The 27,535-nt window shown below is 42.3% G+C and overlaps 1 protein-coding gene across 1 annotated transcript in view; it reads right to left on the reverse strand.

Annotated features, from left to right (window-relative positions):
- Positions 1–26,628, reverse strand: part of klf12b (Kruppel-like factor 12b) — a 201,524-nt gene extending 174,896 nt beyond the window's left edge. Inside the window, exon 1 of the mRNA XM_041844004.2 lies at positions 26,410–26,628. The gene's annotated coding sequence lies outside the window, so the exon portion shown is untranslated. The remainder of the gene's footprint in view (positions 1–26,409) is intronic.
- Between the last annotated feature and the right edge of the window lie 907 nt (positions 26,629–27,535).

Below are 27,535 nucleotides of genomic sequence, written 5' to 3' on the forward strand. Positions count from 1 at the left end.
TGAATCTGGCTGCACATCTGACTTACTGCGAATTCAGAAATGATGTCACTAAACTCAACAAAAATAAGAAGAAACTGTATTATGAAGCCAAGATCAATGATATGAAGAATGATAGAAAACAACTTTGGAGTACTCTAATTGAAATGATGGGCAGAAAGACAAATTAAACTCAGTCTCATTGAATCAATGGCTTATTTATCACAAAACCATTTGATGTTGCAAATTACACTATATATACAAAAGTATGTGGACACCCCTTCAAATTAGTTGATTCAGCTACTTCAGCCACACCCGTTGCTGACAGGTGTATAAAATCGAGCACACCGCCATGCAATCTCCACAGACAAACATTGGCAGTAGAATGGCCTTACTGAAGAGCTCAGTGACTTTCAATGTGGCACCGTCATTGGATGCCACCTTTCCAACAAGTCAGTTTGTCAAATTTCTGCCCTGCTAGAGCTGCCCCGGTCAACTGTAAGTGCTGTTATTGTGAAGTGGAAATGTCTAGGAGTAAGAACGGCTCAGCTGCGAAGTGGTAGGCCACACAAGCTTACAGAACGGTACCACCCAGTGCTGAACCGCGTATTGCGTAAAAACCGTCTGTCCTCATTTGCAACACTCCCTATCGAGTTACAAACTGCCTCTGGATGCAACGTCAGCAAAATAACTGTTAGTCGGGAGCTTAATGAATTGGGATTCCATGGCCGAGCAGCCACACACAAGCCTAAGATCACCATGCGCATTGCTAAGCGTCGGCTGGAGTGGTATAAAGCTCGCCTCCATTGGACTCTGGAGCATTGGAAATGCTTTCTCTGGAGTGATGAATCACGCTTTACCATCTGGCAATCCGAAGGATGAATCTGGGTTTGGCGGATGCCGGCAGAACGCTCCCTGCCCCAATGCCCTTGACCAGCACAAAAACATCCTGTGGCGTACTGCATTAGCATCAAATAGCCCCCGCGATATGCAATTTTTCAGGGAAGTTAGGAACCAATATACACAAGCAGTTAGGAAAGCAAAGGCTAACTTTTTCAAACAGAAATTTGCATCCTGTAGCACTAACTCCAAAAAGTTTTGGGACACTGTAAAGTCCATGGAAAATAAGAGCACTTCCTCCCAGCTGCCCACTGCACTGAGGCTAGGAAACACTATCACCACCGATAAATCTACAATAATCGAGAATTTCAACAATCATTTTGCTACGGCTGGCCATGCTTTCCACCTGCATACCACTACCCCGGCCACCAGCTCTGCACCCTCCGCTGCAACTTGCCCGTGCCCCCCCCGCTTCTCCTTCACACAAATCCAGACAGCTGATGTTCTAAAAGAGCTGCAAAATCTGGACCCCTACAAATCATCTGGGCTAGACAATCTGGACCCTTTCTTTCTAAAACTAGCCGCCGAAATTGTCGCAACCCCTATTACTAGCCTGTTCAACCTCTCTTTCGTAACGTCTGAGACACTCTAGATCCAAACTGTTACAGACCCATATCCATCCTGCCCTTCAAAAGTTTTTGAAAGCCAAGTCAACAAACAGATCACCGACCATTTCGAATCCCACCGTACCTTCTCCGCTATGCAATCCGGTTTCCGAGCTGGTCATGGGTGCACTTCAGCCACGCTCAAGGTCCTAAACGATATTATAACCGCGATCGATAATAGACAGTACTGTGCAGCCGTTTTCATTGACCTGGCCAAGGCTTTCGACTCTGTCAACCACCGCATTCTTATTGGCAGACTAAATAGCCTTGGTTTCTCAAATGACTGCCTCGCCTGGTTCACCAACTACTTCTCAGATAGAGTTCAATGTGTCAAATCGGGAGGGCCTGTTGTCTGGACCTATGGCAGTCTCTATGGGGGTGCCACAGGGTTCAATTCTTGGGCCGACTCTTTTCTTTGTGTATATCAATGACGTCGCTCTTGCTGCTGGTGACTCTCAGATCCACCTCTACGCAGACGACACCATTTTGTATACATCTGGCCCTTCATTGGACACTGTGTTAACAAACCTCCAAACGAGCTTCAATTCCATACAACACTCCTTCAGTAGCCTCCAACTGCTCTTAAACACTAGTAAAACTAAATGCATGCTCTTCAACCGAACGCTGCTTGCACCCGCCCACCCGACTAGAATCACTACTCTCGACAGGTCTGACCTAGAGTATGTGGACAACTACAAATATCTAGGTGTCTGGTTAGACTGTAAACTCTCCTTCCAGACTCACATTAAGAATCTCCAATCCAAAGTTAAATCTAGAATCGGTTTCCTATTTCGCAACAAAGCCTCCTTCACTCATGCTGCCAAACATGCCCTCGTAAAACTGACTATCCTACCGATCCTTGACTTCGCGATGTCATTTACAAAATAGCCTCCAACACTCTACTCAGCAAATTGGATGTTGTCTATCACAGTGCCATCCGTTTTGTCTCCAAAGCCCCATATAATACCCACCACTGTGACCTGTGACGCTCTTGTTGGCTGGTCCTCACTACATATTCGTCGCCAAACCCACTGGCTCCAGGCCATCTATAAATCACTGCTAGGCAAATCCCCGCCTTATCTTAGCTCATTGGTCACCATAGCAACACCCACCCGTAGTCTGCGCTCCAGCAGGTATATCTCACTGGTCATCCCCAAAGCAAACACCTCCTTTGGCCGCCATTCCTTCCAGTTCTCTGCTGCCAATGACTGGAACAAATTGCAAAAATCTCTGAAGCTGGAGACACTTATCTCCCTCACTAACTTTAAGCATCAGTTGTCAGAGCACCTTACCGATCACTGCACCTGTACACAGCTCATCTGAAATTAGCCCGCCCAATTACCTATATTGTTATTTATTTTGCTCATTTGTACCCCAGTATCTCTATTTGCACATCATCTCTTGCACATCTATCATTCCAGTGTTAATACTAATTGTAATTATTTTGCACTATAGCCTATTTTATTACATTTACATTTTACATTTTAGTCATTTAGCAGACGCTCTTATCCAGAGCGACTTACAAAACAAAACAAGTTATGGTGCCTTACCACCATAACTTGCTAAATTTGCACACTGTATATTATATGTATTTCTGTTGTATTTTTGACTTTGTTTTGTTTTACCCCATATGTAACTCTGTGTTGTTTTTATCGCACTGCTTTGCTTTATCTTGGCCAGGTCGCAGTTGTAAATGAGAACTTGTTCTCAACTGGTTTACCTGGTTAAATAAAGGTTAAATAAAAAAATAAAATAAAAAAAATGCATAATGCCAACTGTAAAGTTTTGTGGAGGAGGGATTAGGATTTGGGGCTGTTCTTCATGGTTCGGGCTAGGCCCCTTAGTTCCAGTGAAGGGAAATCTTAACATTACAGCATACAATGACATTCTAGATGATTCTGTGCTTACAACTTTGTGGCAACAGTTTGGGGAAGGTCCTTTCCTGTTTCAGCATGCCAATGCCCCCATGCACAAAGCGAGGTCCATACAGAAATGGTTTGTCGAGATCGGTGTAGAAGAAGTTGACTAGCCTGGACAGAGCCCTTACCTCAACCGCATCGAACACCTTTGGGATGAATTGGAACGCTGACAGCAAGCCAGGCCTCACTAATGCTCTTGTGGCTGAATGGAAGCAAGTCCCCGCAGCAATGTCCAACATCTAGTGGAACGCCTTCCCAGAAGAGTGGAGGCTGTTATAGCAGCAAAGGGGGGACCAACTCCATATTAATGCCCATGATTTTGGAATTAGATGTTTGATGAGCAGGTGTCCACAAACTTTTTGTCATGTAGTGTATTTTAATGATTACTTCGTTAGCAAAGTGGGCAAACTTACGCAGGAAATGCCAACAATGAACAGTGAGCCATCATATTCATGCATAAAAACACAAATTATGAAAGAAAAGCATTGTAAGTTTGAATTTTGTAAATGTTAGTGTGGAATAGGTGGAACAAATATTGCTATTAATCAATAATGACAAACCTCCTGGCATTGACAACTTAGATGGAACGCTACTGAGGATGGTAGTTGACTCTTTGGCCACTCCTATCTGTCATATCGTTAGTCTAGAGGAAGGTATTTGTCCTCAAGGCTGGAGGGAAGCCAAAGTAATTCCGCTACCCAAGAGTGGTAAAGCAGCCTTTACTGGTTCTAACAGGAGACCTACAGTGAGGGGAAAAAGAATTTGATCCCCTGCTGATTTTGTACGTTTGCCCACTGACAAAGAAATGATCAGTCTATAATTTTAATGGTAGGGTTATTTGAACAGTGAGAGACAGAATAACAACAACAAAAAAATCCAGAAAAACGCATGTCAAAAATGTTATAAATTGATTTGCATTTTAAATGAGGGAAATAAGTATTTGACCCCCTCTCAATCAGAAAGATTTCTGGTTCCCAGGTGTCTTTTATACAGGTAGCGAGCTGAGATTAGGAGCACACTCTTAAAGGAAGTGCTCCTAATCTCAGTTTGTTACCTGTATAAAAAGACACCTGTCCACAGAAGCAATCAATCAATCAGATTCCAAACTCTCCACCATGGCCAAGACCAAAGAGCTCTCCAGGGATGTCAGGGACAAGATTGTAGACCTACACAAAGCTGGAATGGGCTACAAGACCATCGCCAAGCAGCTTGGTGAGAAGGTGACAACAGTTGGTGCAATTATTCGCAAGTGGAAGAAACACAAAAGAACTGTCAATCTCCCTCGGCCTGGGGCTCCATGCAAGATCTCACCTCGTGGAGTTGCAATGATCATGAGAACGGTGAGGAATCAGCCCAGAACTACACAGGAGGATCTTGTCAATGATCTCAAGGCAGCTGGGACCATAGTCACCAAGAAAACAATTGGTAACACACTACGCCGTGAAGGACTGAAATCCAGCAGCGCCCGCAAGGTCCCCCTGCTCAAGAAAGCACATATACAGGCCCGTCTGAAGTTTGCCAATGAACATCTGAATGATTCAGAGGAGAACTGGGTGAAAGTGTTGTGGTCAGATGAGACCAAAATTGAGCTCTTTGGCATCAACTAAACTCGCCGTGTTTGGAGGAGTAAGAATGCTGCCTATGACCCCAAGAACACCATCCCCACCGTCAAACATGGAGGTGGAAACATTATGCTTTGGGGGTGTTTTTCTGCTAAGGGGACAAGACAACTTCACCTCATCAAAGGGACAATGGACGGGGCCATGTACCGTCAAATCTTGGGTGGGAAACTCATTCCCTCAGCCAGGCCATTGAAAATGGGTCGTGGATGGGTATTCCAGCATGACAATGACCGAAAACACACGGCCAAGGCAACAAAGGAGTGGCTCAAGAAGAAGCACATTAACGTCCTGGAGTGGCCTAGCCAGTTCCCAGACCTTAATCCAATAGAACATCTGTGGAGGGAGCTGAAGGTTCGAGTTGCCAAACGTCAGCCTCGAAACCGTAATGACTTGGAGAAGATCTGCAAAGATGAGTGGGACAAAATCCCTCCTGAGATGTGTGCAAACCTGGTGGCCAACTACAAGAAACGTCTGACCTCTGTGATTGCCAACAAGGGTTTTGCCACCAAGTACAAAGTCATGTTTTGCAGAGGGGTCAAATACTTATTTCCCTCATTAAAATGCAAATCAATTTAAAACATTTTTGACATGCGTTTTTCTGGATTTTTTTGTTGTTATTCTGTCTCTCACTGTTCAAATAATGGTGTGGCTGTTGAAAAAGTTAAATTACTTGGTGTTATGTTAGATTGTAAACTGTCATGGTCAAAACATATATTAAATGGTTGTAAAGATGGGGAGAGGTCTGTCCATAATAAAGAGATGCTCTACTTTTTTTTTTTGACACCACACTCCAAAATGCAAGACCTGCAGGCAGTTTTGTCTTATCTTGATTATTGTCCAGCTATGTGGTCAAGTACTGCAAAGAAAGACCTAGTTAAGTTGCTGCTGGCCCAGAACAGAGCATCACATCTTGATCTTCATTGTAATCAGAGGGCTAATATAAATACTATGCATGCCAGTCTCTCTTTGCTAAGAATTGAGGAGAGACTGACTGCATCACTTCTTCTTTTCATAAGAAACATTAATGTGTTGAAAATTCCTAATTGTTTGCATAGTCAACTTACACACAGCTCTGAGACACACTTACCCCACCAGACATGCCACCAGGGGTCTTTTCACAGTCCCCAAATCCAGAATACATTCAAGAAAGCGTAAAGTATTACATGTTTTGTGTGTACCCCAGGAAGAGTAGCTGATGCTTTCACAGCAGCTTACGTTAGCTAGCCACTTTTCCTCACTCTAAACTCCGACAACCTTTTTATTAGTAGAAGCTATTTCTAATCTGCTCTATCCAATCAGAGGCATTCGCCTGCCCTTCTCTTTAGAGACAGGCAAACTAAACAGTTGAGTTATTTAGAGCACAAAGCATGATCCTGAGAAGGAGGACAAACTTAGTGAGCATTAGAAATATTATCTTTATCATTCCAGTTCGTCCAGACCAGGGAAGCATTCAAAATCGTAACTCTAGCTGTTTGGTCCGAAACAGATTCACAAATCATGGGAATTTGTAGAGCTATGAAGACATTCTCTCCCTATGAGTCTAGCGTTGCTAGGCAACAGTTGCCGTGGCAACACTGCTCCCTTATGGCTAAAGCTAGTGTGAGAACCATGCTAACAACAAAAGTTTTTCTATGAATCTGAAGAAATACTGCACTCTGACCCACAAAACCTATTTGCTAGATTCATGATAGTGTTGATAGACAAAGCAAGGAAAGTGAACTTCAAAGTGTGATGTAGTTTTATTGGAATTTGCAGCTGTTGTTGGTAAGTACTGAATCTGCTAGCTTCTGGCATTACTTACTGCATCTAGAAACAGAGCAGTTGATGGGTTACTAAAATAGCTTGTTCTATTGATTGGTAAAAGCTATTCCTATTCCGTTTTGAAAAGCAGAGAAGTAGAGGAAGATTTCGTACCCTATTTGTTTTTGTCTACGGAGCTGTGAGGGGAACGGCACCTCCTTACCTTCAGGTTCTGATCAGAACTTACACCCAAACAAGGGCACTACGTTCATCCACCTCTGGACTGCTAGCCCCCCTACCTCTACGGAAGCACAGTTCCCACTCAGCCCAGTCAAAGCTATTCGCTGCTCTGGCACCCCAATGGTGGAACAAGCTCCCCCACGACGCCAGGACAGCGGAGTCACTGACCACCTTCCGGAGACACTTGAAACCCTACCTCTTTAAGGAATACCTGGAATAGTATAACAGTAATCCTTCTACACCCCCCATAAAAAAAGAAAAAAAAAGAAAAAGGGTGGTTGTCCCACTGGCTATCCTAAATTGAATGCACCAATTTGTAAGTCGCACTGGATAAGAGCGTCTGTTAAATGACTTAAATGTTTTTTAATTTTTTAAAATGTTTTCTGACTTGTTGGGGGAGTGGTCAAAACGGTAGTTGTTTGCAAAAAAGTTACAGAAAATGTTGTTGATGTGGTTACTAAAACAGCTGTATTGTTAGATCCGTACCGGATATTTTGGTTCCACAAACAGATTTGAATAGCAGAGAAGTAGGCGAAGATGCATACCCTCTAACGTTTTGTCTAATTTGTTGTGGTAGTGGTCAACACCACATTTGTTTGCAAAGAAAGTTACTGAAAATGTTGTTGATGTGGTTAATAAAACAGTTGTATTGATAGATCCATACCGGATATTTCTATAATTTTTTCTGATTTTTGTAGCAGAGAAGTAGACCAAGATATCATACCCTCTAACCTTTTGTCTAAGTTGTTAGAAAATTGCCGAAAGTAGCTGATTTGTGTCAAAAGTTGTATTGTTGAATTGACAGTGAATGGAAGTTGGAAGTGATGATGTCACAATGGGAAGCTTTAGGATGTTAAGGAAAGTGAATGAAGATTGGCAAAAATAAGGACATAAAAATTAAGTAGGAGTTGCACGTCAACATTAGGATAACCAACTTTAGCCGTTGGCAACCTAATTCAAATGAGTAAATAAAAGAGAGAAGAAGCACTGGTTCATTTATTCATCCAGTCTGGCATGTCCATGGATGGATACAGCAACCCAGAAAGTTAAGGAGATTCTGAAAGAGGCATGAAAAATAACCCTGTGTGTAGATGGATGGAGCAAGAAAGGACTGCGTCATTTATGGGCATATCAGCCTACTTCTATCACCCCTCCTCCAACAAGGCACAGCATGCGTTGCTCAACCTCCATCAGATTTGGCATCCATAACAACCTGAGCTGGCCATAGCGTTCAACTGCGTGTCAAAAATGTCTTAATCTGAGTTGGACACCGACGATTATCATTTTAAATCCAAGTCACATTAAGATTGATTTATAATTTAAACATAACCAAACCTATTACCTGACCCATCCCCTTATGTATTAGTGTCACTAACACTTAAATTAAATAATATATTTTTTTTAAATAGAAAATATATTATCAAACTAAAACTATATCAAAATGAGTAAATCAAGTCTGAAAACTATCTGAAGGTAAACTGAATTTCTAATACAAATCTAAAAATGAATAGAAAAGCACAAAACTATAATCACCTTGGTATACAATAACACATGCTCAAGTATGTATACACACATGCAAACAGACTCATACACTCAAACGCTTACTCAAGTTAGCACATTCACTCTAACGCACACACACACTCAGACTGACTGAGTGCATGAAAACAGACAATACTGTACCAAGGAAAACATTCCTAATCACTGACTCTCATTATATTAAATCTTACTGTGCCTATTTTTAAAAAGGTGAAAAAATCATTTTCCCCTAAATTTGACCCATTCCAGCACTCATACTCCACTTAATAAAACTAGCAGCTGTGTTTACTTCAGTTACTTTTGTACTCTTTCTCTCTCTCGTTATCTCACTCTCTTTCTCGCTCACTCCCGCTTTTTCCCCCTCTCCCTCGCCCCTCCACACACACACACACAGCTTCTCTTTAACCGTTGTTATTCTCATTTCGTTTTCAGCTAATACAGTCTCTGCTAAGCGCTGTGGTTTAGCGAGCTAATTGAAGGAGTTATGGTCCATAACGTGAACATACATTAACATGGCTGTGGCCTTGTTAAAACTGAACCAGGGCTACGTCCCAAATGGTACCCTATTCCCTTTATAGTGCACTACTTTTGATCGACAAGCTCTGGAATGCCAAAGGCCCTCCAAATGGATTCCACATGTTGTTTGCATAATTTCCCCCCCTAACGCTTGACCTACAACTGGAAACAAAGTTCACACTGATCTGTACGCACAAGGCTGCTGAAGCTAGCTGTACAGTATGTATGTACCTAGGTTTCCGAAAAATACAGCAGAGTGACAAGCAGTTTCGTAGAATGAACGTGAATAACTAGGCCCTGTTCGAATAATCTTCTAAATGAAGGTCCCTCCCTCCCTCCGTCCGTCCGTCCGTCCCTGCTCTAGCGACTCCTTGTGGCGGGCCGGGTGCCTGCAGGCTGACCTCGGTCGTCAGGTGAATAGTGTTTCTTCTGACACATTGGTGCAGCTGGCTTCCGGGTTAACCTTCTCACACGTGAGTTCCAAATATCTCCAACCGTTGCCCCTGCGTGAGTTTTATCATGCGCGTGATGTCAGAATTTCTCACTGTTCCAAAATGTGATTGTTACGCAACAGGACAGTTACCCGCGCTGCCCTCAAACCAGTGCACGCTGCCTGCTAATTATCTATAGGCTGTTTCAACTTGTCTATTTCAAATGATTTTCTAATAAGTTTTATTTTCAAATTGAGTAGAATTGAATTGAGCTGTGTTCCGCCTCCTCGGTAATTCACATAACAAGTAGCCCATTTCACTGTTGCAGACAATTTATGTTTGAGGCTTTACTGAGCCGGACAAACTCTCTCTTCAATGAGAGCCCAAGTACTTCCCTAGTGTTTCCCCAGATCAAGTATGAAGACATTGCGCATCTCTAGTCAGAACAGGCCTTGCACAAACGTTTCCTCCAGCACATTTTCTGGCTGGTGCCCGCATTGTGTGCGTTCCTATCAAAGTAAGTGGCTTATTTTCTGTAAATCGTGTTGTTGTTTCTGCTGTAGCACACCGTATGAATGTATGGATCATAATGTATTTACTGTTTTATTCACATGTGTTCAAGTACTGGTGACAAATCATGCATTCCGATTCTTGCATAGATTGTAATGGACACATATGATGTGTGTAAAATACTTTTTGGAATGTTGTACTGATTATGATGAGCTAATGCTAAGCTATTTGCCGGCTATGTGTGGCGCTATGTTTGTTGACATTATACAATGCATTCTGATTGTCACGTCTGTCAGACCAAAGATGTTATAACAAGGGATAGTTCACTTGACTGACTTATGGTGCTTTCAAGACAACTGTGAACTCAGAAAAATACTAGCTAAAATCATGATGTGAATGATCTTCAGGTTGGAAAGTCGGAGCTCTAGAAAGAGGCCCGAGTTCCCGAGTTGGAATTCCGAGTTGGATGACCATCCAAAACGATTTTTCCCTGTCGGAGCTCGTTTTTTTCCGAGTTGCCAGTTGTGTTGAACGCACTGAAGTCGGAGATTTCCCAGTTCCCAGTTGTTTTGAACGCGGCATCAGATTGTAATTTTGGTACCTCAGGGTTGCCAACTCAGACCCCCCTTTCCAGGGGTTTTATTTTTATTTTGTGTATGAACTTCTTTTGTGTTTGCCCCCCATTTATTGATAAATCCCATCATAGTGATATTTCCTGCATCATATCCCCCCACGATACCTTCCCCCATTTCTACCCCCCATGGACTTGAAAACCCCCCACAAAGGAAATGAACCCCCCCCACAAACCCCCCTAAAATGGGTTCATCACTGTTTAGCTTCCGCGCTATGGTTAGGCTAGGCAGTAGGCTTGTATTTGGTGTGATGATCTGTGAGGTGAAAACATTTTATTTGCTCTGGTTCTTGTGTACACTGTAACAAGTACGTCAACGATATGTAATATGCTGAAAAGTGACTAAACTAAGTTAATATTTCTCAGGCAATGAGAGCAGCCATCTTTGACTTTGTTTATTTGCATGTTATAGTGAATGGCATTCTGGGATTAGGGAGTTTTCGCCAAGTCAAACATAAACAAACATGGCTGCCATCATAAAGAATTTAGCTGCTGTTAGCTTAGCTGACACGCATTTATTTTCTAAACAACATTACATTAGTCTCTTGTGCTCACAAGAGATGTGGTACATTGTAAACTAGTCTAGCTGTGAAGTCTCTAACTTATGTTTTGTTTTTTGTCAGCGCAACCTGTTATTTAGACTGGTTTATGGAATGACTTTGGCTGATTGTTGTGTTCCGTGTGATGCTTGGATGATGAAGTTCGCATTTATCTTTTACAATAAAAGGTCAAATTGAGGAACACATTTTAAGAGCTTTATAAAAACATATTTAGATGCTGTTCAGACAGCAATGCTGTTTAGACGCGTTTGTTGCATCATAGGTTCTGTTGCTACTGTTCCAATCACATATTTGAGATTGTTGAGTGGTCCCTGCAGCGTACAATGATCACAAATACGTGATCATACGCATCAAAGCGTTAAGCGGGCTGGTGTTAAGAAGCGCGGTTTGGTGGGTCATGTTTCGGAACACGCATGACTCGACCTTCGCCTCTCCCGAGCCCGTTGGGGAGTTGCAGCAATGAGACAAGATTGTAATTGGATATCATGAAATTGGGGAGAAAAAAGGGGGTAAAATAAAATAATAATATATATATATTATTTTTTGAAGGAAGAGTTCCATTCATATAACTTTGACCAATATAGTCATGTCAGATCTGTGATAACATCTGTGATTACTTCCACAGTATTGGAACACGGCCCAGGTCCCATAGCTCCATGGGTGTCATCATTCCTAGTGAGTCACCTCATGTTATCAAACAGGGACAGGTTTCCCAAAAGCATCTTCAGGCTTAGTTTGGGAAAACTTTTTGGAAACCGGGCCCAGGCCAGGCCGAGGATCCTTATTAAGCAGTAAGCCCCTAACTTTTATACCCAAACCATGAAGATTTTTGGGGAATGAATGAGGACGTAATATGCTATGTTTTTCACCCAGGTCCTTTTTTATGTAGTTCTGCAGTCCTTTTTATGTCATTCAGTTTTTCTCAGAGTGGCTGAATATCTTTTGTAGAAGTTGTTTTCTTTTTATTCCATGCACCATGGCTAGACTGAGGTAACAACAATGTGTGCACTGTCGCTCAATGTATGCTCTGTTGTTTGTCATTGATTGTCACTTTGCTGCAGAGTTCCATGATGCATTTTCTGTCTTTCCTCAAGAAAGACAGGCTTATCTATGTCTGATTGCACAAAATGTGGGCTAGCACTCTCACTCTTCCTCAGTCCAATAGCTCATAGCTAACACACGGGCCCAGAAAATTAGAGGATTTCATACTTTTTTGACAAGAGAATCAGAAGAAAGTCCAATGTGCTATTTACAGTGTTTGTCAATGGTGTCAGATGATACTAATGTTTCTGGCTGTGTCAACAACTATAACCAGACCCTCTACTTTGTCCCCTTCCTCTACCATCACATACACAAGATGGGAACAGGCCAGGGCCATCCCACAATGCACCCTACGTGAGGGGGGAGCACTCCCCTCTTGCCTCTCCCCTAATGCCTCTGCCCTCCGCTCAGAGTTGCCGGATTCTTGCTACCAGCAGATGAGATAATCGACTAAATACTGTACTCTAGAGTATACAATCATGAATTAATCCAGATTACATTAATTGACAGGTGTCTGCTATTGAATGAGGTTAATGAACCCCCTTTACAATATAAAAGCCCTCTGAGCACTCGAAAGGTTGCTTTATATCCAACTGATTATTTTACAACCTTTTTCCAGACCTGCTCAGTTTATTCAATATTATTCCATATTAGTTTGAAAAATTATTGATGATAAAATACAAAATAGCTAGTCCACCTAATTATGTGTTGTTATCTGGGAAATCCATATTTCGAGACTATGACTAGGCTGAACAATAGAACGAGTACAAATTCACCCAAGGCTGAAAAACGGCCAAAAACATTGGCTGAACTGGAAAGCCAGCACGAGGCCATAGCAAATTAATTGAAACAAACCTTCGCTGAGCCTCTGCTAACTGGAGTGATGCTTATCATTCCATTTCACCTAAATGGCACCAAAACATTTATCCCTTTTTATTTTACCACTACAATCTGTTCATAGGACGAAACTGAAAAATTACAACTTGTGTAGAAAGTAAACATCCGCAACTCGATGTGGTCAAGTGTGCTGCCATCTGCGTAACGAGGAAGTAGGGGAATAAATGGCAACTTCTGACTATTTCGGGGCTAGCGTTTGATCACAACAGAGCTCACTGCCCAGCCTAACATCATTACAAAAAGGATAGTTTCCTGATTAAAATGGTGTCCGACTTGAAAAAATATACACATTGTGAGATATTTTGCGAAATAGACAGACGTCCGTGTAGGATTTCCACATAGGGGAAACAATGAGGCAGCTTCAGAGTTCAATAGTAATGTGTAATTTCGAACATTTTAAAGGCTAGCATTTGATGTCAGCAGAGCTCGCTGCCCAGTCTTACATCATTAGAAAGAGGAGATTCTCCTGATTAAAATGGTGTATGACTTGAAAAAAATCAAGACACACATTTTGAGATATTTGGCGAAATAGACATACCCCTATTTCCTCTATATGAAACAATGGGACGACTTCAGAGTTCGAAGTCTTTTATTTAACCAGCTTACTATTTCTCTGCTACAATTTGGCTTATTTATTGGCCTTTTTTGTAGTTTACATTTTGTGGTTTGAACTACGCCTCTATGTGAAAGTGTGGCAGTAACATAGCTTTTTATTATTCACAGGTCTACTCCTCTGATGGCATGGCAGGCAGACAGGCAGGCAGCACACTTTTGATGCATGAACTATTCCATGAAAAAGTGTATTTTGAACACATTCAAACCAAAAATTATATCCCATCTAACAACTATCATTTGGTATCTACAAATTCATAATTTTATCTCCTCTATAGTTTTCTTCAGATATTGACTTCTTGACATTCGGAGATCTGTAGAGGACTTATCGACCACATTCCGGGGGAGCTTACTGTTATTCTGTCCAGGGGTTTGAATAGTATGTAGTGTAGGTAATAGGTAGGTAAGTGGTGTCAGGCCACAGCTAGTGAGACACACTCCATTCCCACACGTACACCCAACACGGACTGCATACTAATACTTTCACGTTAATGCACACATGTACAGTGCCTTGCGAAAGTATTCATCCCCCTTGGTATTTGTCCTATTTTGTTGCCTTACAACCTGGAATTAAAATTGATTTTTGGGGGGTTTGTATCATTTGATTTACACAACATGCCTACCTTTTGCAGCAATTACAGCTGCAAGTCTCTTGGGGTATGTCTCTACAAGCTTGGCATATCTAGCCACTGGGATTTTTGCCCATTCTTCAAGGCAAAACTGTTCCAGCTCCTTCAAGTTGGATGGGTTCCGCTTGTGTACAGCAATCTTTAAGTCATACCACAGATTCTCAATTGGATTGAGGTCTGGGCTTTGACTAGGCCATTCCAAGACATTTAAATGTTTCCCCTTAAAACCACTCGAGTGTTGCTTCAGCAGTATGCTTAGGGTCATTGTCCTGCTGGAAGGTGAACCTCCGTCCCAGTCTCAAATCTCTGGAAGACTGAAACAGGTTTCCCTCAAGAATTTCCCTGTATTGGACTATTTTGTGTATGTCCATTGCATGAAATCTAAATAAAAATCCATTTCAATTACAGGTTGTAATGCAACACAATAGGAAAAACGCCAAGGGGGATGAATACTTTTGCAAGGTACTGTAGTCAGGTTACAGAACAATTAGAAAGGCCCAGCGAGTAAAGCGTAACAGTAACAGTCTAATCAGTTCCATAACATTAGGCCTATTTGTACTGGGCCGGTGTCTCCCAGTTCTTGTCCTGGGGGCCCAGGGGGACTGCATTTGTGTTTCTGTCCTAGTACTGACACACTTGAGTCAGCCAATCGAAGGGGATGTGGGTGTGTGTCCTTCTGGTCCCCCAGGGCCAGGATTGGGAGACACTATCGGGCATATGCAATCATCAAATTAATGATGGTTAATATTGGTGAATTATTCTTTGCTTCTTTGTATATTGTTTTGAATGTCTGCCTCTCACCATCTCTACTGCGGGCTATAATAAAATGCACCAAAAAACGTGTTGTTCTTGTGATTATATTTCACTAGAATATGAGTGTATAAAACATTATGAACACCTGCTCTTTCCATGACATAGACTGACCGTGAATCCAGGTGAATCCAAGCCAAAATCTCTTATTGATTTCACTTGTTAAATCCACTTCAGTCAGTGCAGATGATGAGAAGGAGACAGGTTAAAGAAGGATTTTTAAGGCTTGAGACAATTGAGACATGGATTGTGTATGTGTGCCATTCAGAGGGTGAATGGGCAAGACAAAAGATTTAAGTGCCATTGAACGGCGCAACGGTTTGTGTCAAGAACTGCAATGCTGCTGGGTTTTTCACGCTCAACAGTTTCTTGTGTGTATCAAGATGGGCCAGCATCCCTGTGGAATGCTTTTGACACCTTGTAGAGTCCATGACCCAACGAATTGAGGCTGTTCTGAGGGCAAATGGGGATGCAACAATATTAGGAAGGGGTTTTGTACTCTCAGTGTAGGTACAACAATCTTAAACATACTTTTCTTTGACAATTACGTGTTTGTGTGTTACATTTGAGATATTACACAGCTACAGAAAGTGTTTAAAAGCGTATTTTAACAGATTACTGTGAATTAATATAATGATGATTCATGTTTATTATTACCTGTTTTTATGCTCATATTTTGAAATTATACTTGATTACTATTTCAATAACTTTTATCAATAATCCTGAACGTTAATTCAGTTACCTCTGGTCAAGAAAAAGCATTTCCCTAGTAAATACATTAATTGACAAATTCATCAACCAGGTACTGCAATTATCAATTATACCATAAACTGGCAGCAAGACAACTAATGACATTTTCTGACGTTTCCTTGAGATTTACTTTATGGCTGTGCTATGTAGTGGAAACCAGATTTCAGATGCGTGCTACTGAAAATAGAGTGCTGATCTAATTTATATATTTCACTTCATCAATAACATTGGAAGGGTATGCCATTGCCTGAAAAATCCAATGTAAAATGATTAAAATGTGAAAAAGCAAGCCTGCTGCATGCAAGATCCGAACTTGTGAAGTAAGTATCACGAGTCATGTGAGCAAATCCGCTACGCTACAATATTATCTATGCTGTAATGTGCAGGCGACTCATATTGTTGACACTTTCAAGAGGGCACGGTTAGCCAACTAAACAAGCCCCGCCACAAGCTCGTGCTGGCAGCGAGCACTCAGCCTTCTTGCTCAATTGAAGGGCATGTTGACGTAATTTGCTAGCCGCGAGGGTTGCATGATGTAATCTCTTGATGGTAAAAAGCTGAAGGATGGGCCTGGGGTAAATGTAACCACTGTGACGATCTCGGTTCGACAGATGCTGTGAGACGGGAAGCAAGTACAGGGTGTTGATTTAATAAATAAAAGACATGGAACAAAACACGGACAGCGTCTGGCCAGGGGAAACGATACAACATCAATGCTGACATGGGGATCATACAGAGGAACATACAGATATAGGGGAGTTAATTAACAAAGGGAATGAGTCCAGGTGAGTCCAATGAGCGCTGATGCGTGTAACGATGGTGACAGGTGTGCACCAGGGAGGGGGTGCGGGAGCAGGCGTGACAGTACCCCCCCCCACTCTAGGGACGCCACCCGGCGTCCCACCTGGTCGAGCCTGACGGGCCGGTCGAGGCGTGGGAGCCTGACGAGACGGCTGAGGCGTGACGTGGGATGGGAGCCTGCCGAGCCAACCGAGGCAAGGAAACCTTTCGAGCCAGCTAAGGCACGGGAGCCCGATGAACCAGCTGGCTGAGGCACCCCCGGTTCCTTCGGCCACGGCACCCGGACCCGACGTCACCAAACCCAACAAAAAAGAAACTTCCTGATGCTTCCAATATTGGAGTCTGCATTCTGTGACGATCTCGGTTCGACAAACGCTGGGAGACGGGAAGCAAGTGCAGGGTGATGATTTAATCAATAAAAGACATGGAGCAAAACACGGACAGCGTCTGGACAGGGGAAACGAAACAACATCAATGCTGACACGGGGATCAAACAGAGGAACAGACAGATGTAGGGGAGTTAATTAACAAAGGGAAGGAGTGCAGGTGAGTCCAATGAGCACTGATGAGCGTAACGACGATGACAGGTGTCCGTAATGGTGGGCAGCCCATCGCCCTCGAGCGCCAGGGAGGGGGAATAGGAGCAGGCGTGACAACCACTCTCAAATTAATAGACAGAGCTATGGATGCAAGGACTGACCATCCATGATATCAAAACTATAGTAGTCATACATTACCAGTCAAAAGTTTGGACACACCTACTCATTCCAGGGTTTTTCTTTATTTTTACTATTTTCTACATTGTAGAATAATAGTGAAGACATCAAAACAATGAAATAACACATGTGGAATCATGTAGTAACCAATAAGGTGTTAAACAAATCAAAATATATTTAATATTTGAGATTCTTCAAAGTAGCCAACTTTCGCCTTGATGACAGCTTTGCACTCTTGGCATTCTCTCAACCAGCTTCATGAGGTAGTCACCTGGAATGCATTTCAATTAACAGCTGTGCCTTCTTAAAAGTTAAATGTGTGGAATTTCTTTCCTTCTTAATGCGTTTGAGCCAAATGGTTGTTTTGTGACAAGGTAGGGGGGGTATACAGAGGATAGCCCTATTTGGTAATAGACCAAGTCCGTATTATGGCAAGAACAGCTCAAATAAGCAAAGAGAAATGACAGTCCATCATTACTTTAAGACAAGAAGGTCAGTCAATATGGAACATTTCAAGAACTGTTCCATATTGGTGCAGTAGCAAAAACCATCAAGCGCTATGATAAAACTGGCTCTCATGAGGACTGCCACAGGAATGGAAGACCCAGAGTTACCTCTGCTGCAGAGGATAAGTTCATTAGAGTTAACAGCCTTAGAAATTAAAGCCCAAATAAATTCTTCACAGAGTTCAAGTCACAGACACATCTCAACATCAACTGTTCAGAGGGGACTGTGTGAATCAGGCCTTCATGGTCGAATTGCTGCTAAGAAACCACTACTAAAGGACACCAATAAGAAGAAGAGACTTGCTTGGGCCAAGAAACATGCGCAATGGACATTAGACCGGTGGACATTTGTCCTTTGGTCTGGAGTCCAAATGTGAGATTTTTTGTTCCAACTGCTGTGTCTTTGTGAGACGCGGTGTGGGTGAACGGGTGATCTCCGCATGTGTAGTTCCCACCGTAAAGCACGGAGGAGGAGGTGTTATGGTGTGGAGGTGCTTTTCTGGTGACACTGTCTGTGATTTATTTAGAATTCAAGGCACACTTAACAGCATGGATACCACAGCATTCTACAGCGATACGCCATCCCATCTGGTTTGGGCTTAGTGGGACTATCATTTGTTTTTCAACAGGACAAGGACCCAACACACCTCCAGGCTGTGTAAGGGCTATTTTACCAAGAAGGAGAGTGATGGAGTGCTGCATCAGATGACCTGGCCTCCACAATCCCCCGACCTTAACCCAATTGAGATGGTTTGGGATGAGTCGGACCGCAGAGTGAAGGAAAAGCAGCCAACAAGTGCTCAGCATACAGTATGTGGGAACTCCTTCAAGACAGTTGGAAAAGCATTCCAGGTGAAGCTGGTTGAGAGAATGCCAAGAGTTTGCAAAGCTGTCATCAAGGCAAAGGGTGGCTATTTGAAGAATCTCAAATATAAAATATATTTTGATTTGTTTAACACTTTTTTGGTTACTGCATGATTCCATATGCTATTTCATAGTTTTGATGTCTTCACTATTATTCTACAATGTAGAAAATAGTTTTTACATTTTACATTTACATTTTAGTCATTTAGCAGACGCTCTTATCCAGAGCGACTTACAGTTAGTGAATACATTTTTTCATTTTTATACTGGCCCCCCGTGGGAATCGAACCCACAACCCTGGCGTTGCAAACGCCATGCTCTATCAACTGAGCTATATCCCTGCCGGCCATTCCCTCCCCTCCCCTCCCCTACCCTACCCTGGACGACGCTGGGCCAATTGTGCGCCACCCATGAGTCTCCCGGTCGCGGCCGGCTGCGACAGAGCCTGGATTCGAACCAGGATCTCTAGTGACACAGTTAGCACTGCGATGCAGTGCCTTAGACCACTGCGCCACTTTTTAAAAAATAAGAAAAACCCTGGAATGAGTAGATGTGTCCAAACTTTTGACTGGTACTGTATATTATTTACAAACATTGGAGTAAAACAAGCTTGTATTTTGGGTTCTAAAGGGGTTATATTCTTAAATTTTTTATGGGATCAATGGGTATTCGTCATGAATTTATAATTGCAAAAATGTATGTAGCAACTAAGGATTCTAGCTTTAACATATAAACAGACACAGGAAATGAGTTGTTTAATAAATATGGGGATTCTCAAAAAATAGCCTTTGCTTCTGCTGATCTGTTTGCTGTCTGCAATGCCTGCCGTCAGAGGAGTGAACCTGTGAATATTGAAAAGTTATTAATTCACAGAAGACTAAATACATCGGAGAGGCAGCTGAGAAATAAAGTATATTTTTCTTATTAATTAGAGAGATTAGTCTATAAAATAATAAAATCACTAAAAATTTAATGTTGCTCGTTTATCAGAAGTGATCTGCCTTGCGACAATAAATACCATAAAACAAAACATATTTTAAAAACCAGCAAATAGTTATAGGTTTTGAGAAAAAAATAACAATGAAAATGCTATTTAATACAACAAAACATTATTACTAAAAATACTAGTTTCTAAAAGTTTTGTAAGCTACCATACCCAAGAATTAGGGTTAGGATTACTGTCTGTTCAGGGTTAGGGTTAAAATAGGGGTTAGAACTAACTTTTTTAAGGGATGGACCTAGGGTTAGGGTTGAAGGTTTGTTTGTTTTTCTGGAGAAAAAAAAAACAGTATGGATTTATAACTCTCCTGCTCTTTTGAGCCTCCCTGTGGCCATGTACGGGTACTACATACCTTGCTTGGCTGATAATCTGAGGTAGCAACTGCGTCAGATCTACAAATCACCATTAGCTGCTAAGCAATGAGCTAGACCCATTCATGTGGTTTGCAACTCAGTGAACCTGTGCAGCATATGCTCAATTCAAAGCCTACAAATGTACAGATTTCACGCGTATCAAATTACCCAGCAGCCATTTAGAAACAACAAAATCGTAAAGATAGTGTATTTCTTTGCAAAAAAAGAAGACGGTGACATGCGTTTTGATGAGGTTTTACACCTTTTTCCCCAAAATATTTGTCAACCACGACCAGAACATTTTTCACATGGCCCGCCCTATCAAACCTCCTTGCCTGTCCAAATAAAATATTGAAATATTAATAATTTATTTGACCGAGACGTGCGCCGACAAAAATAAACATAAATCTCTGTAAAAGCATCCGAGCGAGCGAAACAGCGCCCCTCTGTCTCAGTATATGTATTTATTTTATATGTATTTATTTATATGCAATTTAGCAGACGCTTTTATCCAAAGCGACTTACAGTCATGCGTGCATACATATGTTTTATTTTTTTCTGTATGGGTGGTCCCGGGGATCGAACCCACTACCTTAGCGTTACAAGTGCCGTGTTCTACCAGCTGAGCTACAGAGGACCACAAGACCATGTGTCTGATGCTGTCTGGACCAAAAGAGTATGGCATGTCATACTATTTCTGTCCAGACAGCATCAGATCAATGAGCTACATATAGAGGGGCGCTGTTTCGCTTGCTCGGATGCTTTCTCTCCGGTGATATAGTTTCAGCATAGAAGAAGAGACGAAGCGAGAGGGCTCACTCTCGCCAAAATCAGTCTAGTGTAAGCCCAATGCTTCTCTATGGAAATAATCCTCCCCGCTTTTGGGACAAAGACTCCTATTGTTAGGGCGGAGACATGAGCATCTCATCATTATATACAGATCTCTGGTTTCAGCCTCTTGCGAATTGGAAAGGAAAGTTGGCGGGTGCACAGTTCACTGTTAGGATGCTGGATTGGCTGAAAGTAAATTGATGTTTCGCCAAAGTTATAGAATTACTCTAAATAGAATCATTCAAAATACTTCACCAGGGAGCATGAGCTTCTTTAAAAAAAAATAGCTGTGGATTGTTTCAAATCACAAGTGTGTTTGGGAAGCCCGCAATTTGGGTAGTGCGCCTGGCAATAGGTCTAGCTGACTGAGTTGCGGCTGTCAGTGAAAAGTGTCTAAAATATGTGTGAAGATAATGTGTCTTGAGTATAATTTAAAATGTTGCATCAAGAAGAAGGGGAGGGGAGTGTGGCGAAGATATTGTGCGTCTCTCTCCAGAATCCATGCATATGTAGGAAAATGCCCATTTGTCAATGTCTTATTTCTAATCGTCTTAACTCACCACGTACACCACTCATGTTTTCTTCGCCTCACACAAGTCAACAAAGTCTGTTTTTTTAACATCCATTGCAAATGATAGTTCCTCAGTATAAAAAAATCTGGCCTCGATAATCACCAAGCCTCGGTGTAAAAGAGGAAAATATCATGATCTGATGATCCCATATATCCAGTGGAAACATCATAAAAGCTTACTGTCCCAAGCGCACTGGCGCAGGAAACTTTGAGGGCCCGGATCAGGCTAATTGATACAATGTTGCAAATTCATTAGCGATAGCTTCAGTCCGAACCCTGAGATGATTTGATACAATGTTGAACTTCACTAGCAATAGCTCAAGTCAAGACAGATAGAAAGGGAGGCAGACAGGCGGAGAAGAGAAATCAATGTGATTGAAAGAATCTTAATTTTCATCAGGATATTTTCTACTGTTTTTATTTGTCAGCTTTAGGCCTATGTATTTTACTTAGTTGATGATGGAAGGCCTACTGCTGCATTGGCCTATAGGCTATATCTGAGTTCTATGCTCTCATTTCTTTAGCCGCAAATGAATCACAGTGTATCAATGTGTCCATATGGCAGAGGCTAGTGCTCTCACCATAGTTGAATTTTAACTTTGAGATTTTTATCATTTTACTTCAGATTTGTATGATTAACCACTTGACAATGATTTTGAGAAACAAAAACATTATTATTGAAATGAAACTGTTCCATGAAAATGTCAAAAATAAATCAGAACTGGCATGTAGATCGGTAGAAATCGTAGGATAAATTGTAAGCTTCCCCAAACTTGAAACTCACGATTACACTCATTAAACTCTTTACTATTACACTCATTAAAATAATTGTGACCACGCAAGCGCGTGCACACATAGGAGGTGCTCACCAAGTAGCCGTAACCTTGTTAATATCAAGTTACCTGAGGTAACCCCATGGGTTTAGGTGGGTAGAGCTCATTGCTAACACCAGTGAAGCTTGCATTGTGATGCAGAACAATGGGCTGGGAATAGAACGTTCGGAAGGAGAGTTGGTGCCACGGTGCTCAATAGAACTAATAGGAACCCACAGGGTGAAAAATTGCCTAAAATAAGGCCTGTTTCCCCTTTTACTTCAAAACTATGGCAAGCAGCTGGAACATATGGTAATATTATGAAACTGGACTCCATGGCGGATGCAAATAAGTAATTTTCATCAGAAAAAACGTAATCTGTCCAGCCTATTATGACAATGTACACAGAACAAAAATATAAATGCAACAAAGATTTTACTGAGTTTCAGTTCATACAAGGAAATCAGTATATTGAAATACATTCATTAGGCCCTTATTCATGTATTTTACATGACTGGAATACAGATATGCATCTGTTGGTCAAATATACCTTAAAAAAAGGTAGGGGCGTGGATCAGAAAACCAGTCAGTATCTGGTGTGACCACCATTTGCCTCATGTAGCGCGACACATCTCCTTCGCATAGAGTTGATCCGGCTGTTGATTGTGGCGTGTGGAATATTGTCTCACTCCTCTTCAATAGCTGTGCGAAGTTGGTGGATATTGGCGGGAACTGGAACACGCTGTCGTACACGTCAATCCAAACATCCCAAACATGCACAATGGAAGAACTGGGACATTTTCAGCTTCCAGGAATTGTGTACAGATCATGCTGGAACATGAGGTGATGGCGGCCATCGAAGGTGAGCATTTGACCACTGAAGTCGGTTACGACTCCAAACTGCAGTCAGGTCAAGACCCTGGTGAGGATGACTAGCACGCAGATAAGCTTCCCTGAGACGGTTTCTGACAGTTTGTCCAGAAACTATTTGGTTGTGCCAACCCACAGTTTTATCAACTGTTCAGGTGGCTGGTCTCAGATGATCCCGCAGGTGAAGAAGCTGAATGTGGAGGTCCTGGGCTGGCGTGGTTACACGTGGTTTGCGGTTGTGTGGCCGGTTGGACGTAATGCCAAATTCTCTAAAACGATGTTGGAGGCAGCTTAACGTAGAGAAATTAACATTCAGTTCTCTGGAAACAGCTCTGGTGGACATTCCTGCAGTCAGTATGCCAATTGCACACTCCCTCAAAACTTGAGACATCTGTGGCATTGTATCAGCTTCTTGATATGCCACACCTGTCAGGTGGATGGATTATCTTGGCAAATGAGAAATGCTCACTAACAGGGATGTAAGCAAATGTGTGCACATTTGAGAGAAATAAGCTTTTTGTGCGTATGGAGAATGTCTATGATCTTTTATTTCAGCTCATGAAATATGGGACCAACACTGTACTTGTTGCGTTTATATTTTTGTTCAGTATATGTTTTCTTAGAATACGTGTCGCATTCCATAAGATTACATCTGTCAACAACTGTTCCAATTTGTGTCGCTGTTATTATACTGTGTCAGGCAGATGATGCCATAGGTGGCAGGATCCTGTAGAGCAACTATAATTGGACTGGAATGAACGCTGTGGACATGTACACTGTTGCTGGCTTCATGTTCTAGTGGGACATAGGGATTGTGTTCAACTGCTTTTGAAGATGGAACAATTATTCAACCAATAACATTTTAGCTAGCTTGATAAGCTTGATAAGCTTTGCTAGCTTGCTTAACATTGACAATACGAACAGACTAGCTATGTTATCCATATTGATAAGGTTGTAATTGTCAAAAACCGATTTGTTGTCATCTTTTGGTTGAAAAGGTGAAAGGTCAGTGGTGAAACATCACAACACCGCAACTCTGGTATCAAAATGTACTCAAGAGTTTCCCACTTGTAATTCTGATTTTGGAGGGTCATTCAAGTGACCCTCCAAACTTCCCATGTCCCACTGGGAAGTAAGCGCTCCCGATAACTCTGATAGCACGTGAACACAGCAAAAGTCTGTTGCTGACTGGACAAGTAGACTGCTGATTGGTTAGATTTGACTGTGTCCATTGCTGATTGGTACTTTTTAATTGATTGGACAGATAGACTAGGTCCATTGCTGATTAGACAGATAGACTGTGTTTGTTACTGATTGGTCATTTGTAATTGACTATCTAGGCTGATCTATATCTATCTGGTGTGGAACTACTAATAGCTGCCTAGAAAGGAAATCGAAATGTCCTGAAAGTTATAGATTGATGGCGGGATTACAACCTTGGTCAGAAACCTAATTTCAACCTTTTCTCATCATCTTCAATATGTTTTCTCCAAATCATCGAACGTGATCTATGTCTTTCTTCCATAAAATTCAGTAACCTACGTGAAATATATAACTTTGGGCCAGTTTCCCAGACAGAGATTCAGCCATTTTCTGGACTAAAAAGGTATTTCAATGGAAATCTCCATTGGGCGTGCTTTTTAGTCCAGGACTAGGCTAAATCTTTGCCCAAGACTACATTGTCTATTAATGTTTTTTATATTTGCAATAACAGTATATTGTATAAATATGGCTTTTAATGAATTTGAGAATTATGTTCAGTGTAAATGCTAAGGCACATAATTGACCCCTTCTAAAATGTACTAATGCTGAGGGAAAGGGGCCCATGGTAAATGGAATTAAAGTGAGAGTTTAAATGAGCACTAATCTGGCTCCATGAACACCCTTGAGCAGCGCATACACACACACACTCACTCACACACACAAACACACACACACACACACACACACACACACCCCGTGGCTGTCACAGTGTTGAAGGCAGGGATGGGGCCTCTCTCCAGCACAGGGGTAAAGTCACGCAGGTCAGTACTCAGTTTCCACATCAGACCCAGGAACAGGGGCCAGAGTCTCCACCTCCCTCCCACCCTCCCCAGTCCCCTGGGGGGCCCCTCCCCTCCCTGCCTCTCCCCGACCCCCAACCCCCGGTGTACAAATGCCTTTGCTGACAGCTCTGGCCCGGTCCTCTGTAATTGAAAAGAACAGGCCAGGGCCAGCCCCCAGCCACCCCCACCACACAGCCCCCACTCATCCACCCTCCCGTAGCCCTGCCTGGGTTGAGTTGAGCCTCTGAGCCCAGTGACAGACACCCATCAATACCAATGACTATTACCCCTCTGGAAGTCAGAGCCACTGCCGATGACATCCAAGACACCAGCCATGCAACACCCACCCAACGCATATACACACACACAAATGCACACACACATACTAACGCACACACCTCCCCCTCGGTGTCCTTCCTCTGCTACCCGAGCTTCTGAATGTTTAACCCATTGCTAACAGCCCTGTCGCTCTCTGTGTCTCTGCTGCTTCTTTACAGTGGCAAACAAGGCTGTCATACACACACACAAACACACTCACTCACAGAAACACACAAGCAGCTATCACATCCACAAACAGCTGTGACAACCAGCAAACTTTTTGGGCTATTCCTGAGGAGTTTGGATCCTGCACTGTTTCCCCCGTACAGATTCCTACTATACCCAAATCTTCACCAACTAATTTAGCAAAAACTGTTTCTCAAAGACAAAAGAACAATGACTTCAAACTATACACCACTCTTGCCTTAAAACAAGCTAAAGCATTGCCAAGAAAACATGACAGAGGTGTAAGCAGTTTTTAAAGGCACCACAAGCTATAGCTATGCTGATAATGTCTACAGTACTCCTCAGTATAATCCTTTCATGCTATTACAGCTTGTTCGAAATAGGTGTTACAAGTCCAGTCCCTAGTCAGTTTCGTTCTGACTGCAACCCAACACAATGGCATGCACGGACAGCCAGCCAGTGTGCGGTAGGTACCTAGGTGACCAGGAGTTGTCATATGTGGTTCAGCCATGACAGCTGAACCACACACACAAACACACATACACAATCTCACAAACATGACAAATGAGAACCACAGCATGAGCAGAACAGGAGGAAAAATTTGCACAGACCTTGTCAGAAGCTGCAGAGCCGTAGGAAACAGTTCTCTTCTCCAGTCCTATCTCTCGCTCTCTCTCTCGCTTCCCTCTCTCTCTCGCTCGCTCTCTTTCTCTCTCTGTGTGCGCAGCTCCCTCCCCTTCTGTCTCTCAGCTGCTGAGCTCTCGCAGTTCTCAGGAAATGAATGGGGAGCTGCACAGAGAACTGTGCTACTTGCAAATGACTTAGCCTGCCCGCCCGTGTCACATGATCGGCTAAATGTAGGGTGGGCCAGTGGGTGGAGGCTTCATAAGCAATGGGAAGACAATATACTCTAAGCTTGAACAGCATGCGTCGAATTACACAGGGCCCCTCGTGGGAGGTTTCCGACGCTTCCGTGGTCCACTCAGGCAGCTAGCGTTCTCTCTCTCAATTTAATTCCATTGAAAGGGCTTTATTGGCATGGGAAACATATGTTTACATTGCCAAAGCAAGTGAAATAGATAATAAACAAAATAAATAAAAAATACACATTACACTCACAAACGTTTGAAAAGAATAGAGACAATTCAAATGATATATTAATCAGGGAGATCGTTTAAGATTGACGTCGAAATTGGACATCTACGGATATCCTGAGGACGTCGGCAAATGTCTTCAAAAACCGGCCACTAGGGGCAACAGGGAGTGCCATTACCGTCAAGTAGGCTTGGGTAATCCCATGACTCTGGATCAGAAGGATGTGTGTTCGATCCCAGTCGTGGACACTGCTTTTGTATTTTTTGTTTTAACCCTATCCCAAACCTTAAGCCTACCTTAACCATTCCAATTGAGTGACTAAACTTAATGTTATAACCGTATTCCAAACTTTAAGCTTTACCTTTACCATTTGGAATGATTGTCTAAACTTAACTCTTAACTTTGTAAATTTGACGTTTAGAGAAATGGAATGATACAGAGCAGCAGGAGGCAACAAATACACTTAGAAATTTGACTTTTGGAAGAAATTAGAAATGTGGCGTTTGGAGAACGTTGATGAACGTCTAATTCTGCAGTGAGACTGTGAGAGCTGTTTGATATTATGTCTATGTACAGCGTTGTAAAAATGTGCAAATAGTTTAAGTACAAAAGGGAAAATAAATAAACATAAATATGGTTTGT

The sequence above is a fragment of the Coregonus clupeaformis genome, chromosome 23 (genome assembly GCF_020615455.1).
Source record: "Coregonus clupeaformis isolate EN_2021a chromosome 23, ASM2061545v1, whole genome shotgun sequence".
Lineage (NCBI taxonomy): Eukaryota > Metazoa > Chordata > Actinopteri > Salmoniformes > Salmonidae > Coregonus > Coregonus clupeaformis.